General features: G+C 38.5%; 2 pseudogenes; one reads left to right on the top strand and one right to left on the bottom strand.

Moving 5' to 3' along the window:
* The first annotated feature begins 4482 nt into the window (after window positions 1-4482).
* Window positions 4483-7339, top strand: LOC118979333 (melanoma inhibitory activity protein 2-like; annotated as a pseudogene).
* Window positions 7340-10044: 2705 nt separating this feature from the next.
* On the bottom strand, window positions 10045-11757 carry LOC118979332 (60S ribosomal protein L24-like; annotated as a pseudogene).
* Window positions 11758-13276: the final 1519 nt, after the last annotated feature.

Raw genomic sequence — 13276 nt, 5'->3', positions numbered from 1 at the left:
CAGGCAGAACCTGAGCTGTGGTGATGTAGGCCCAATAATGGCCTCATGGAACCCTCAAGGGATGTGGGAGCTGAATGGTCTGTGAACATTGTTCCAGGTTCAGTTGATTTTTGTGGCTCCACCTCAGTCAGTCACTGAATATGAGCTGCCCAATAGAGAGGGAACTTGGGACGTAGTTAGGACAGGAGGGCCTGGCTGACAGCCCTCCCTGCAGTGGGACAATTCCTTTGTTAGGGGGTTGTGCAGGCCTATCTTCTCGCCAATTACAAACAAAATGAAAGTTGTTTCCTATCTATTTTGTAAGTATTTCTTGAGTCAACCTTGTTTCTCTCTATGTCTACTTTCCAAACTTTGAATAGGCCTCTTCCTTTGTAACATTGTCACAGTCTGGGGCCCTGCCAAGCCTCTCTCCACACTTAAGTTCTAGCTCTAGTAATTTTCCTAAAACTCAAATTTGACTGTCATTCTCCTGCTCAAAACCTTTCACAGCTTCTCAGTGTGCTTAGGGTACACTCTGAACACCCACTTATATATTACAGCGCTCATCTCATATTTGACCTGGACTCAGCAGTGTGGTTACCCTTCTCCCTAACTCACTTGTCCATGCTCATACTGTCCTCCACTCGATTTCCTGAACCCCCAGTGCTTGCTTCCTCACAGAGCCTTTAAGCCAATTTTACCCCTCTGCTCTTCTGTCTGGTTAATTCTGACTTACCTTTCAAGTCTCAGCTTAAGTACCTCCTTCCACAAATCTATGGTTCTATCATATACCTGTTCTTCTCCATCACTGTGGTGTATTACAGTTTCCTATTTCTCACTGATGAAGCTGATAAACTATCTTGAAATTTCTCAACTATCAGCTTCATCATGGCAGGGACTCTGTCCATCTTGTTAATGTTAACAAACCAACCTAGAAACACTGTGCTTGGCTTAGAATGCAGCCCCTAGTACTGTACTGCACTGGCAATGCACTACTGACCTGGAAACTTTCTCAAGATGCATGTTGTACAATGAAAATGCATGTCCCCACATAAAATTTATAGCATTTTCTCATATGGTAGAGGAAAATGTACTCAGGAAAAAAATCTCAAAGTACAAATACCAACATGATAACTGAAATAGTCAACCTGCTTACTGAAAGCATGAGGTCATCAGGTGAGGTCATTGATCTTTTTGTTTTGGTTTTTGTTTATCTGTGCTTTCTGAAGTTATGGGAGACATGAGCAATTTTTTTTGCTTTGATAATAATAATGAAAAACAAAGCACACTTTTATAGAAAAGTAATTTAGAAATTTCAAGATTCTGAGCTGCAAAATCTGTTTCTTCAGAAGCTTTGCCAGGAACAGACTTCTGAGTTAATTTGTTAAATCTACAAAAAAAGAGAGAATTTATTCAACTCCTGACTCTTGAGTTCAAGAATTGGAATTCTCAATGTTCATTGTTACATTCCCCTTCTATTAAAAATGAAAATATTGCTGTTTCCCTAGAAACAGGTTTTGTTTTTTTTAATTTTGGTGTTATCTACACTAAATTTTTCCTCTTTTCATTAAATCTGTATATTTTGGAAGAATGCTACAAGAGCTATCAGAAAGCACTTCACCTTCAAGTTATTTTTCTTCCACTGATTAACTAGGTCTTACAATATTTCTAACTGCAACAAGACAAGACCAAGCATACCACAGCACTTCTCACTATGTGGATCTATTGTTAGGGCCATTGGGATGTTAATCAGGATGGAAAAATCATATATTTAGTCTACGTTTGTGTTTGTTCAATGCCAACATCTTAATTTCAAGAACAGCATGATTTATCAGTTGTGTGTGAAAAGCACTTCACAGCACATGATATTTTGCTCTTTCTCCAGATCCTCTCAGAAATCTCAGCTTCCTGGTTTCTCACCTTCCCCCACCCTCTGATGGAAAACAGCAGGTTATTAGGCAGCAACTACTTTGGGGGAGTGTGTGAAGGGGGTCCTGTAGCTACTGACTACAGATGATTGGGAAGGCTAACCGAATACCCACTAGCACCATTAACATATTAACCCTCTGGCAAGTTTATCTTGGCACATAGATGAGAATAGTGTTTGCAAAACTGGAACAGAAACCCAGCTAAGTTTTGAAAAGCTGGAAGAAAAGGAGATATAGGCATTCAGCTAAGAAAAGGGGTCTATGAAAGATGACTTACACTCTCAAGAGCAGCAAAGTGCAAGACTTGGAAAGGAAATAGCTAAGGCAGGTGGAGAATATTCCCCTTGTAATTTTACCAAGCTTCTTATAGAAGCTTTCAATCAGATGGTTTGGAATGGTCTATGGGCCCTACTGTATCACTCAGGCTAGGAGTGGGGAGTTGAGAAGTGGGTGCTAAGGTAAGTAATGTGCATGCATGAATTACCTCATTAGTCCTAACAATTTAGGGAGGTGGGTACAGCTATTCTCATCTTACAGAGACAGATTCAGAGGTTCAGAGAGGTTCAGCAATGTGCCCAGGACCCAATAGTTAGACTGCCCAGGCTAGGTCCTTACTGCACTCTTTCTATATCGTTGGAGTAAGCAAAGGGCCTCACAGACCTTAGGCCTCATCTTTTCTGCAGCTACCCTCACTCCCTCCCCCACCACCCCCATCTCAGGCTTTAAATACAATCTGAGTGCAAACATCTGAACTCATTCTTCTATCTTTAATTGCCCACCTACGCTCTACTGAAATGTTTAGTATGCTTACTAATGTCACATACCCCAAATTAAGCCCTCCTTAGTATTAACTTTCTCTGGAACAGCAACTCAATTCTTCTAGTTAGCAGGCTAGGAATCTTACAGTCAGCTCTAATTTCTCTTTCTCACCTCCCACCTCTCATATAAGGAAGACAACCTGTTTCTTCTACCTTCAGAACAGATCCAGTATCTGGCCACTTTTCCCATCTCCCTGCCTGCACTAGTCTAGCACCCCCTGGCTTTTACAGCTTTTTGCCTCCCTCCCTGCTACCTGTCTATTTTCTGCACAGCAGTCTCCAGCTGCTCCTCAGTGGCTCCCATCTGGCTCAGGTAAAAGCCAAGATCTTTTCATTGACTCCAGAAACTTCCCCACACTGACCTTGGGACCATTTCTAAACCCACCCCATGACTCTAGTCTCACTGGCCTCCCTGCTATTCCTCAAATGCATGACAGGTGTTGGGAACTTTGCACTCAGGTATCTCCTTACTTCCCTGAGTATTTGCTAAAATAACCCTTAGTGAGGTCTTCCCATCTGCTTTCTTTAAAACTGCTTCACCAGTGACACACACTTTCTATAATCTTTCCAGCATCCATATCCCACACAGCACTGGATGCATCTGCTGCACTAGATAGTTTACTCTCCTTAACCTCACAAGGTAGAATGGAGCCACTCAGAAGACAGGGAGTCCTTATTGTTTAGTTCTCTGGTTCACTGCTACCCTGGAAGAGCTCCTGAGCATGAAGCATTCAATAAACATTTGTTAAACAAAAGGATGAATGTATTTTCATAACTCTTAACCTGCTTTTTAAATGGAATTTGGCATTGAATAGCTTCTAAAGGACTTCTAGTCAAGATGACTGGTAGGAACACTGTGCTCTCCTCTTTTTATGGCCACATCAAAATTAAACTACAGAACAACTATCAGAACAGCTATCTACTAAACTACATAACAGCTATCATTGAGAACCACCTGAAGTCTAGCTGAACAGAAGTCCTATAATTAAGGATCTACAGAAGAATCCACATCAAGACTGATAGGAAGGGCAAAGACATACAGTGGGCAAGCCCCACACGCATGATGTGGTGGTTAAGAAATGGGAGGAATATTTCAGCTAGAGAAGTCTCCCTCTGAGGAGCAAGATAACCAACCCCATGCCAGGTCCCGAAGCCCAGGGTTCCCCAAACTTCTCTCTATGAAAAACAGTAGGGACACTGGCTGAGTAAGTAGAGGGATTCTGGAGTCCCAGGTATTCTTCCTGAAGGGCCCATGCACAGATTTACTCGTTCAAAACTCACTTACTCTGAGCTCCAATACTAAGACAGCAGCTGAATAAGAGCAAGGGACATAGGAGGAGGAACTTAATTGCCTGTCTTTAGGGTAAGCACTTGGAAGGGCACCATTCCCCCAGATAGAAGTGCTGGCAGGGACTTTTTGGATCATTTAGATGCTAAGTGTAAGGTAGAAGATTAGGACCTGCTGTAAGCAGTGTAGACACTTGAGGCCTATTGGCCAAATTCCTTCCTGCAAACCCACACAGCAAGCTCTGCAGGGGTTTAGTCCAGTTGCCTGGTAAGGGTTTGGGTTCTGGACAGAACTCTGTGTGTTCTCTGCCACTGATGTGTTTTAGCCAGGCCCTGGGGGCTGCTGCTATATCCAAAGCAACCTTGAGTATAGCAACTGCATATATTCAAGGTTGCCCAGGACACCTTGGGAGCCCAGGACTGCCCCTTACCCATACTTGGGGCTGGTCCTGGAAAAGCTACTTGAGGCAGCCTTGCCTGAAGATATGAGAATAGTTCCTAATCCTTATGGTTTTCCATGGAAATTGCTGATATGTGCAGCTATTGTTGGATTTTATGTTTTCTTGTCTTTGTGAAGTTTTTGATCAATTAGAAGCTGGCTTTATGTGAAAAGAGAGAACAAGTTTGCTGTAGAACTTTTTATACTAATTACATAAAAATGTAAACTACTTGAAAAATTTAGCCTCTTACAAAAAGCGTATGAGGGCTTAGAGTCATTGAAGAATTACAGTTTTGAGATGGAGTCAACAGAAACTCAAAGCTGGGAGGCAATCAGTGAAAAACTGATTGAAAACTGAACTTTGAAAAGTTCCAAACCTGAATTTGAAGATAAAATAATGTTTCTAGAAAAAGATTAAAGGAAGAGCAACCTAAACATTCTAAACAAGAATTGATGGCAGATATTTCAAAAAGGATACAGACCTTAGCATATGAATCAAAATCATTCAAATCACAAGTATCTGAAGCCAAAACAACTTTCAAAATATTTTTAATGAATGAAGTGACTTAAGATAACTATAAAAGATGTTTTGAGTGAAAATTCCCAACTCCAGGAAAGCCAGAAACAGCTTTTACAAGATACTGAAGAATTGAAAGAACAAGTGAGTGAAGTCAATAAACGGAAAACAATATTTGAAGACTCCAAAATATATGCAAAACAAGTTCTATATGAAAAAGAATATCAGATCAAGTCTGACTGAATGCTTTCTAAAGATGAAAGATTGGACTACTGTTCTTGGAGAAGACTTAACTGATGATAACTTGAAATTGGAAATGAAGAGTGATTCAGAAAATGGTGCACTCTTAGATAATCAACCAAAAGAAGCTTTGAAGAAGCTCAATTATGCTGCTAGGTTAAAGGCTTTTTTTCTCCTAGAAGGAGAAACTCAATTTACACTTATTAACTGTAGTTCATAAAACAAAGGAATCACTTATAGAGTGTATTAAAAATCTCCAGACTGAACAAGCATCTTTGCAGTCAGAAAATGAATATCTTGAAAATGGAAGTCGAAAGCCTCAGCACAAACTTAATGAATATACTATATCAAGAAAATGAAATTACTCTTCACAGAAATTAACAGTAGAATAGCATTACTGGTTAGAGAAAGGAAAAACTTTCTAAAGCAGATAAATAGATAGATCAGCCATGCAGCTGAAGAACTGGAGACCTATAGAAAGTGAAAGAAAAAGTCTAAAGAAGAATTGGAAAGAACCATTCATTCTTATCAAAGGCAGATTATTTCCCGTGAGAAAAAAACACACATTATAATAGGTTGGCAGCTCAGGCTGCTAAAAGAAACCTCAAAGATTTAAAGAAAAAAATTATTACATCAGATAAAAATGAACTAAAACAGAGATTAAATTTAAACTTTTAGAAAGATTCTTATGTAGTTGGTGTTCCAAATATGGCATTTGATAAAAAGCATTTCCCATATTGTTTCTCACTATTGGGTCAACCATCTGAATCAATAACTTTTCTCTCCTGTATAACTTTTTTATTTTAATTGGAAGAATTTCTTTATTTCATTTTTAAAATATATTTTATTGATTATGCCATTACAGTTGTCCCATTTACACCCTTCATTTCCCTCCATCCTGCACACCCCTCCCCCACCATTCCCCCCTTTAGTTCATGTCCATGTTTCACAAGTTTTTTCGATTCTATATTTCCCATACTATTCTTGCCCTCTCCCCAACTATTTTATACCTACCAGCTATGCTACTTATTCTCTGTACCTTCTCCCCACTTCTCTTCCTCCCACTCCCCTGTTGCTAAGCCTCCATGTGATCTCCACTTCTATGTTTCTGCTCCTGATCTAGCTGCCCTCTTAGTTTGCTTTTGTTTTAGGTGTGGTTGTTAATAACTGTGAGTTTGCTGTTCTTTCACTGTTCATATTTTTATCTTCTTTTTCTTAGATAAGTCCCTTTAACATTTCATATAATAAGGGCTTAGTGATGATGAATTCCTTGAACTTGACCTTATCTGCCCTTCCATTCTAAATGAAAGCTTTGCTGGATAGAGCAATCCTGGATGTAGGTCTTTGGATTTCATGACTTGGAATACTTCTTTCCAGTCCGTTTTTGCCTGTAACGTCTCTTTTGAGAAATCAGCTGACAGTCTGATGGGAACTCCTTTGTTGGAGGGTCCACTCAGACTCTAACCTTTGCTTCCAGGGAGATGAGCAAGAGTTTCAAGAGGCTCAGGAAATCCTCTGGACCATTGGATTACTAATGAAAGAGGAGAATCAATCTAGGATAAGTTATCTGATCCTCAAAGGGCAGCTCTGACTCTCATTCCCTTTCACCTCCATGGGAATAGGATCATAAAATGATAATTACTCCATCGGGCCAAACCTATTATAATCTAGCTCGTCCTCCACAAAGGGAAAACAGATTTTATTGTAATACTGTTAGACTATCTGGACCAGAAGAACTCAGAAGTTTTACTGTGCCATCAGTGTATAAAGCAAATGGGCCAATGTCTTTGGAAATGGAATCCAATAGAAATGTTAACAAAGACAATCTTGTAAATTTAAATGTGTTTGCTGAATCTCTCCCCACCAAAATGATGTGACCAGGGCTGGCTTTGTTCTTCCAATCAGAATTTCATTATCTCCAATGGATGCAAGGGACCTACATATGAGAAGAGGTCTTTCTTTTCCTTCACCTCCAGGAAGGATGTGTAGAGCTTCTCATGATTATTTTCCCTCAAGAGACTTTCATGGTCCACCATTTCCTCCATTTTCAGTAAGAAATATTTATTCACTGAGAGTTTTTCTTCATTATCTTCCTCCAAGGGCCAGATTTTCCCTTACCCCCATACCTTGAAAGCAGATGTGTATTGGGCATCTACCCATGTTGATTAACCCATCAGGGTCGATTTCACCTAGAAATAACCTACTATAAAAGGAACGTCCAAAACCACAAGAAACTTGACATTCTTTTTTCTGTCTTCAAATGTAATTTTTACTTCTCTAATTTTTAGTTTTCATGATGGTTGTTACTTAAGCAATTATACTTATGCTCAAATTGAAGCTTAATGGAGTCACAGTCTCAAGATAGTATTTTATAAATAAAGATGATTTAACTATTAATCTTATTAGTAAATAGTTTCTATCTTATTTTATTCTACATAGTATAATTATTGTAGTTTAATTAGTGAATCAGGGAACCAATAATGATGGGAAGGAAATTGGGACTCAAATTAACACTGTGGACCAGAAGGAAGAAAGAAAACAACCAAACAAAAAAGAATGAAGAAATAAGAATTTAAAAAAATGAGGAGAGGCTTAAGAACCTCCAGGACATCTTTAAAGGTTCCAACATCTGAATTATAGGGGTACCAGAAGGGGAAGAGGAAGAGCAACAATTGGAAAACTTATTTGAACAAATAATAAAGAAGAACTTCTCCAATCTGGCAAAGGAACTACACTTCCAGGAGGTCCAGGAAGCTCAGAGAGTCCCAAAGAAGGTGGACTCAAGGAGAAACAGGCCAAGGCACATCATAATTACATTAGCCACGATTAAAATGAAGGAGAGAATTCTAGAAGCAGCAAGAGATAAGGGGACAGTCACCTACAAAGGAGTTCCCATCAGACTGTCAGCTGATTTCTCAAAAGAGACGTTACAGGCAAGAAGGGGCTGGAAAGAAGTATTCCAAGTCATGAAAGGCAAGGACCTACATCCAAGATGTTCTATCCAGCAAAGTTTTCATTTAGAATGGAAGGGCAGATAAAGTGCCTTTCAGATAAGGTCAAATTCAAGGAGTTCATCATCACCAAGCCCTTATTATATGAAATGTTAAAGGGACTTACCTAAGAGAAAGAAGATAAAAAATATGAACAGTGAAAGGACAGCAAACTTACAGTTATTAACAACCACACCTAAAACAAAAGCAAACTAAGAGGGCAGCTAGATCGGGAGCAGAAACATAGAAGTGGAGATCACATGGAGGCTTAGCAACAGGGGAGTGGAAGGAGAGAGGGGGGAAAAGTACAGCGAATAAGTAGCATAGATGGTAGGGAGAAAATAGACAGAGGGAGGGCAAGCATAGTATGGGAAATGTAGAAGCTAAAGAACTTATGACACATGGATATGAGCTAAAGTGGGGAAATGTGAGTGGGAGGGGGTGTGCAGGGTGGAAGGGAATTAAGGGGGGAAATAAGACAACTGTAATAGCATAATTAATGAAATACATTAAAAATGCTATTCAGACATAAAAAAAGAATATGCTCTGGAATAAGGCATGTTCTATTGGAGCAAAGGCAAAAGAAATATAGACAAAACAGAAATAGGCCAACTTGGTAGGATCAAGTGAACCCACTAATAAATCAATTGCTTGTTAGCATAAAAGTCAATATCATTTGAAGAAAGATGACATAATTTAATACCCCTGAACATCAGCATACCATGAAAAATTACTGAGTTTTCAAAGAAATAGGAAAATATGACCTATAATCTAGATACTATATATTCTTCATATGTATATCTTTCTTTTTTAATTTAAATGTGTTTATTTTAATTGTTGGTCAACTAGTTTTCTGTCTTTCATTTCCATCCCAGCCCACCCCCCGTGCAGTGCTCCCCACCTCCCTCCCATTTCCACCCGCCTTAGTTGTTGTCCATGTGTCCTTTATACTTGTTCCTGTAAAACCTTACCCCTTTCCCCTGGAATTCCTTCCCCTCTCCCCTTTGGTCACTGTCAGTCTGTTCTCCATTTCAGTGTCTTTGGATATATTTTGCTTTCTTGTTTGTTTTGTTGTTTAGCTTCCTGTTAAAAGTGAGATCATATGGTATTTGTTTTTCACCGCCTGGCTTGTTTCACTCAGCATAATGCTCTCCAGTTCCATCCATGCTTTTGCAAAGGGTAGGAGCTCCTTCTTTCGTTCTGCAGCACAGAATTCCATTGTGTAAATGTACCATAGTTTTTGGATCCATTCATTTACTGATGGACACGTAGGTTGCTTCCAGCACTTGGCTATTGTAAATTGTGCTACTATGAATATTGGGGTGCATAGGTTCTTTTGGATTGGTGTTTCAGGGTTCTTAGGATATAATTCTAGCAGTGGAATTGCTGATTCCAGATCCATTTTTAGTTTTCTGAGAAAATTCCATACTGTTATCCATAGTGGTTGTACCAGTCTGCAATCCCACCTGTATATTTTTCAAGTAAAGAGACTGAAGAGATGTCTGAGACAGTAAAATAACCACAGTGACTGCTGATATAAATAATTTTCAAAAACCTATTAAATACATATATAATCTATAAGATGCATATATGATGTTATATTATTAACCCATTAATTACAACCATCAGGAATTTTTAATGAGATGATAAAAGATCTAACCCTACAATTATTTATGGTAAGATCTAGCTGTATGTTATTCAGGGAGGAGTAACTTTAACAGAAATGTAGGGGTTTTTTTCTGTTTGTTTTTGTTTTAAATTCTTAACTTTGTATTTAAAAATTTGAAAACAATTTAAAAATTTAAAAATAAAAATAAATAAATAAATAAAAATTTGATTAGTCAACTTAGCATTTTCCACCCACATGAGGAGAAGAAAATTTCACAGCCTTCATAATCTTTTGCTTAGGTGCTACCTTTGTGGGAGCCTTAGCAGCAGCCATTGCTGTCTTTCTAGATGCTTGCTTAGCCTTTCTTGCTTCCTTGGCAGTGCCAGGAGCTTGTTCTCTTGAGCTTTCCTAACTTCAGGTTTCTGGTTCCTCTTGGCCATTGTATCAACAAGAGACACACCAGTAATGGCCCTCTGAATTTGCACGATGGGTTCTCTTCTTTTGGATTTCTTCTGACTGTCTCTTTTTGTGCTTTCTTCAATAGATGACAGTCCAGTTTATCTGTCAAGGATTCCTGTTGGAAAGGAATGCCTACTTGGGTTTTGCATTAAGAAATTGGAAAACCTTCTTGTTGGTCCTGGTGTAGCGCCTCCTTTGTTCAGGGTAGATCTTGTACTCACTGAAACTACACAGCTTGACCCTGTAACAAAAGCGAAAGCTCATTAGGAAGGGTGTCTATGGCAAGGAGAAGCCATGTGTGGGACACCAGAGAAGCAGTCTGCCTGCAGATCGAGCAAAATGTAGAAGAGTGAAATGTAGGTTTTTAATGTCCTACATTTTTTTCTATGGACAAATTATTTGCTAAGAATTCTCAATGAAGTGTGATCATAAAACTTACCTTTAATGAACCTGCATTTATATATTTTTTGTGATAAAATGGGTTCTGATATCTGGATGGTTGTTTGATTTGAAGAGGCCACTTCAGGATGGGGTGCTAAAAGCATGAAACCAAGAATCTGAACTTAGGAGAAGGTTCCAGGATTGAGGATGCCATCTTGGCAAACAAGATGATGCCAACAGAGCTGAGACCTTCTGCTTTCTTTAAAGCATGCCTTTATACTGCACCTCTCTGCTTCCCTCCCAACCTGGGAGAGCTACCTGCTCCACTCGCTGCCTCTGTCACCATTACCCTGGAGCACAAATTACCTTTCAGTCCAAAGAATGAAAAGGGAAACTTGCTAAAATAATGGTTTGAAGGATACTTTACTCCACTGTCACCACCACAGACCATTCTTTCCATAAGTATTATCTATTTTCTACCTTGGTATTAAGGTTCTCATTTTCACAATCATCTTTTTACAGAAGAGAAATAAACTAATTAATTGTAAAAGAAAGATCATGATTTTAGCCAGGAGAGGAAGTAAACTGATTTTTAATAAACTAATGGAAATTAATTAATGAAGATAAAGAAAATTTCTATTTTAAACAAATTAAATGGCATTTCTGGACTTGGGACAATTATAGAAGAATGGGATAATCTAGTACAATCAGAAACTAGTGAGAGTTTAAGCTCATCTTAAAAAGTCAGTATTACCTTGATACCAAAGCCAGATAAAGAAACCATAACAAAGAAAACTACAGACCAAGATCCCTGATGATCACAGATGCAAAATTCCCAATAAAATAGCAAAGCAAATTTAACAGCACATTAAATGAATTATATACTATGGCCAGATGAGATTTCCTCTGGCATGTAAAGATGGTGCAACACATGCAAGTCAAGCAATGTAATACAGAATGACACATTAATAGACTAAAAGAAAAAAACACATGATTATGTCAATTAACACAGAAAAAGCATTTGTCTAAGTTCGACACCCATTCTTCATTAAAAACTCTTAACCAAATAGGTATAGAAGAAACTTACCTCAATAATACATTAAAGGCCATTTGTGAAGCCCACTGTTAACATCATAACCAATGCAGAAAAACTGGAAGTTCTCTCTGCCAGGATCTGGTACAAGGCAAGGATGCCCATTCTCAACACTTGTAATTCAACACACTACTGGAAGTCCTAGTCAGGACAATTGGACAAGAAAAATAAGTAAAATGCATTCAAATTTGAAAGAAAGAAGCAAAATTACCTCTGTCTACAGATGACAGGAGTATATATGCAAAAAATTCTAAATATGCAACAAAATAAGTATTAGAGCTAATAAATAAATTGAGTAAAGTTGTGGGATAAAAGATCAGAACACAAAAATTGCTTACATTTTCATACATAAACAATAAACTACCCCCCCAAATTAATAAAACAATTTCATTCTTAGTAGCAAAAAATAAAGTAATTAAGAATAAACTTAATAAAAAAGTGAAATGTTTGTGCATTAAAAAATTATAAAATATTGCCCTGGCTGGTGTAGCTCAGTGGATTGAGCGTGGGCCTGCGAACCACACGATCGCGGTTTGATTCCCAGTCAGGGCACATGCCTTGGTTGCAGGCCAGTTCCCGGCAGGGGACTCACAAGAGGCAACCATACATTGATGTTTCTCTCCTTCTCTCCTCCCCTTCCCCTCTAAAGATAAATAAATAAAATCCTTAAAAAAATGATAAAATATTGATGAAGAAAATTAAAGAAGACACATATAAATGAAAAGATGTCCTGTATTGATGGATTATAAGAATTTACATTAAAAGGTACCCAAAGTGATCTAGAAATTTAGTGAAATCCCCATGAAAATTACAATGATATTCTTTACAGAAATATAAAAATCAATTGTAAAATTAATATGGAACCAAAAAAGATTTTGAATGGCCAATGCAATCTGGAGAAAGAAGATCAAAACTGGAAGCATCACATGTTCTGATTTCAAAATATATCATGAGGCATGATTCTAATGATCAACTGATCTTTAGCAAGGAAGCCAAAGCCACACAATGGGAAAAGGAATGTCTCTTTAATAATGTTGGAATAATTGCATATCCATGTGCAAAAAATAAAATTGGGATAGCAACATATAAGTAAATGTGATTCTTGCTTCCTCATACAATCACACCAAAATTATAACTAAACCATGAATAACCATCATACAGAACCAAATCTACACATGGACCCACCTACTCAGACTCACTTCCTCTGAGCTTTAGCACCAGGGTGCCCTTCAGCTTGAAGGGCACCAGTGGCATGCAGGAGAAACTGAAGTGTCTGACATTAAGGTGACCAGAGACCACTATCCCTTTTGTGAACTCTCCCCCAACAGAGCCAGTAGGCTGCTGCCATATCTGAGGCTCCATTGATCTAGCTAACACTGTAGGCCTGACACTGGCACAGCCAGCCTAGATTCATAGCTTGGCTTCACCTGGGAATCTTCAAGCCCAGCACAAGCAGCAGCCATTTCAGATTGCATTATAGCTCAGGCAGGGTATCCCAGGCCAAAATACAGATGGGGGCTGACCTTGCCCTGCACC

The sequence above is a fragment of the Sturnira hondurensis genome, unplaced genomic scaffold (assembly GCF_014824575.4).
Source record: "Sturnira hondurensis isolate 20B ecotype Veracruz unplaced genomic scaffold, ASM1482457v3 Scaffold0022258, whole genome shotgun sequence".
In the NCBI taxonomy this organism is placed as follows: domain Eukaryota; kingdom Metazoa; phylum Chordata; class Mammalia; order Chiroptera; family Phyllostomidae; genus Sturnira; species Sturnira hondurensis.
This window is presented reverse-complemented; position numbering and strand designations above follow the sequence as displayed.